Here is a 3,028-nt window from a genome sequence, read left to right as displayed (position 1 = left end):
GCCTCCCAAGAGGACAGAGCCTCTCTCAACAGCAAAGAGGAAACACCCCCAGCAAAGCAAACATGAAGAAAACCCTCAAAACCACAGCTCACTCTCCGGAGCTCACTTCTTTGCCTTGTCCGTAGGGCTCTGGGCCATATGTAAAACTGCTTTAGAACAAGTCCCAGGAGCAGCTTCTCTCCAGTGGCACAGGGAGCCTGGCAAGCTGGGCACGCACCCACTCAGCAAACCCCCGGCAACTCTGCTCTGCCTGAGGCAACACCTCAGCTCAGCCATTGCAGCTGGGCTGGGGCTCTTCTGTCCCACACTCAGTCGCAGCACTGTCTCACAGAGAACACCTTCAGGACATCAACCTCAAGCCTATCCATAGAGTATGTGAGCCCTCCCTAACAAACAACAAAAATAGCACTGATCTGCTCTACACCTATTCATCAACCCCTGTAAGCATCTCAAAGGTGAAGCATCACACCTCAGCCACAGACCCTGGCTGACAGCAGAAAGCTGACCTCCCTGCAATAGGATCAAGATGTCAATCTCTTCTCTACACTCTCAGCTCTCCTTCCTCCCCATCTGATTTATTCTGCTGGTTACCTGACTGCACATGCTGTGCTTCTTGGCCTCAAAATGTTGACATCTAGCTTAGCCTCCAAAATTCTCATCTCTTCTGCACCTTCTCTATGCTGAAGAAATGCCTTTTCCCCCTAACTCTCATAAGCAAACTACTGTCTGGATCAACACAATCACTTGCTCCTCCTTTACAGTCCTGGAAGCAAAGATGCAACTTTAGAGCCTGTGCTATTTCTCTGCCATCACAACTAAGGCATAAAGGAGGTTCTCTGAACTGGATGCAAGTGACATTGACTTGGAAATAACCTAGAACTAGCTCTAAGTGAAACTGTCTTCACCCAGCACAACACTGTACAGAAGAGACACAAGGCTACACCTGACGTTCTGGTAAGAAGTCCCAGAAATTCGCATGCACACAGCAAACTCTTGTGCAAGCATGTGGAGAGCTGAGCAGAAATACAACCCCAGCTATCCACGTCTCCAAGTACATCTCTGTGCAGTGCTAAGCAAGAGGAGGAATGGACACCTTCCTCTCAGTTATCTATTCTAAGTCCTCTGGTAGCCTACAAAGAGGACACACTTCACAGCCCCTGCTCCAGCGGCTGCAACCTCCAGCTACCACACCTGAGACTTTTTGCTCTTAGGGTCCCCCAAATGCATCAGCTGCAGCAGCAGCCTAAGACAACCTAAAGCAGAGGGGCACAAAGAGATGCGGGAAGGAACAGCCCTGTGTCCATGCAGACACACACAGAGCGCGGCTGCGGCACAGGCAGGCGAAGGCAAGTCCCTGCTCTGCCAGTCCCCTTCGGGCGCCTTCATTCATTGCGAGAGGAGCCCGGCTCAGCTTCTCCCCCACAGAAAGCGGCCACTCACCCAGCCCTCGAAGCTGTCGCTGGGGCCGGCGGAGCGCAGGAGGTCCTGGAAGGGCAAGGTGCAGTTGGCCACGAAGTCATCGTAGCCGATGGGGGTGTCGTGGAAGACGGAGAGCTCGATCTGATGGCCGTCGGAAACCGTGGCCGAGAACTCCTCGTTGTAGGTGGGTTTGTTGGTCTTCTGCTTGGTGCTGGTCTGCCCCACGCGCACCTGGTCCACGCTGACGGTGACATAGGGATCCAGGAGTTGGTAGCCCTTGCGGAAGAGCGAGTGCCGGAGGGACCAGCGGGTGGGCTGCAGCCCCACCGCCTCCCCGATGCGCACCTTCAGGTCGCCGTTGAACTTCATGGCCCCGGACATGCCCGCCCCGCCGGGAGCCCGGAGCACAGCCACAGCGCTCTCCCGCCGGGACACGCACCCAGCCTCTCCTGCCGGGCCGGAGCAGCCCCGCCGCGCCTCCTCAAGGGACCGGGTGGCGGCACCGCGCCCCCCCCCGGGCCATGCCGAGGCTGCGGAACCGCCGCCCCCCGCGCACCGCCCGCCTCCCGCAGCCGCTCCGCCGCCCGGCCCGGCCTCCTCCTGCCCAGGGGGAGCGGCTCGGTTGGGCTGGGCTGGGCTGGGCTGAGCTCTGCTGGGCTGGGCTGGGCTGGGCTGGGCTGGGCTCGGCTCGGGGACACCTGGGCGTGGGGCGGTGCCGGGCGGGAGGAGCCGCGAAGCCGCGCCGCGGGGGCGGGCCCGGGCTGGGGCCGGGCGGGCGGGCGCAGGGCTCGGCTCGCTCCCGTCCCGCCCCGCTTTAGCCCAGGCCCGGCCGGCAGCAGCCAGGACCTCCTTCCGGGAGGAGCCGCTGTCCAGCCTCGAGAAGCGCGGCGGGGACACCCAGCCGCTGACAAGGCCGGGACAAACCTCCGCACGGCCCCCCGGGCTCCAAACCTGCCGCTCCGCATCTCCCGGCGAGGGCTGAGCCTGCCCCTGCTCCGACCTGCGGGATCTCGGCGCCTGCACGGCCAGAGCAGTGACCCCGAGCGACGCTGCCCCCGCCGCCCGCACGGAGGAGGACATCGGGATGGGCTGGGTTTGCCTTTGGAATCTTTATTGGAACAGCTCTGCCGGTTGGGCATTAATTGCAGCGCATTAACGTTTTTGGCACTGGCGTGCAGGCTTTGTTTTGGGGCGCGTTTCTTGGGAGCTTTGATCGCACTTTGTTAATAAAGTCGAAATGAAAAGATTTTGAACTGCTTTCCAAAGTTCACAGCAAAATGGGGTGACTGGGTAGCGAACAAGAAAATCCTGCTTTCCCTGTGGCACTGTTTGGCTGACATCGTCCCAATGAGGTTGCAATGCCTAGGATGTGGTCCTTTGAACAATCCCAGCACAGCTGGATGGTGCCGAGGTTGGCTGAGAGCTTGCAGCCGTTTTTTGAGGGTGTGTTTCTTTCCTTGTTTCTTTTCTTGTACTTTTCCAGACCACTCTTCTCACCTCAGTCCTTCATCTTTCCCATTCTAGCCATGCCAGAGCAGACTGCCCTTGGTTTCCCATCCCCTTTCCTCCTTGCCCCCTTGCCCATGCTCTTTTCTTCTTCTAGAACTCC

The 3,028-nt window shown here is 59.0% G+C and overlaps 1 pseudogene; it reads right to left on the bottom strand.

Annotated features, from left to right (window-relative positions):
* Positions 1-1,264: 1,264 nt before the first annotated feature.
* On the bottom strand, positions 1,265-1,800 carry LOC113980883 (annotated as a pseudogene).
* Positions 1,801-3,028: the final 1,228 nt, after the last annotated feature.

The sequence above is a fragment of the Neopelma chrysocephalum genome, unplaced genomic scaffold, assembly GCF_003984885.1.
Source record: "Neopelma chrysocephalum unplaced genomic scaffold, ASM398488v2 Primary Assembly neopelma1_95506, whole genome shotgun sequence".
Lineage (NCBI taxonomy): Eukaryota > Metazoa > Chordata > Aves > Passeriformes > Pipridae > Neopelma > Neopelma chrysocephalum.
This window is presented reverse-complemented; position numbering and strand designations above follow the sequence as displayed.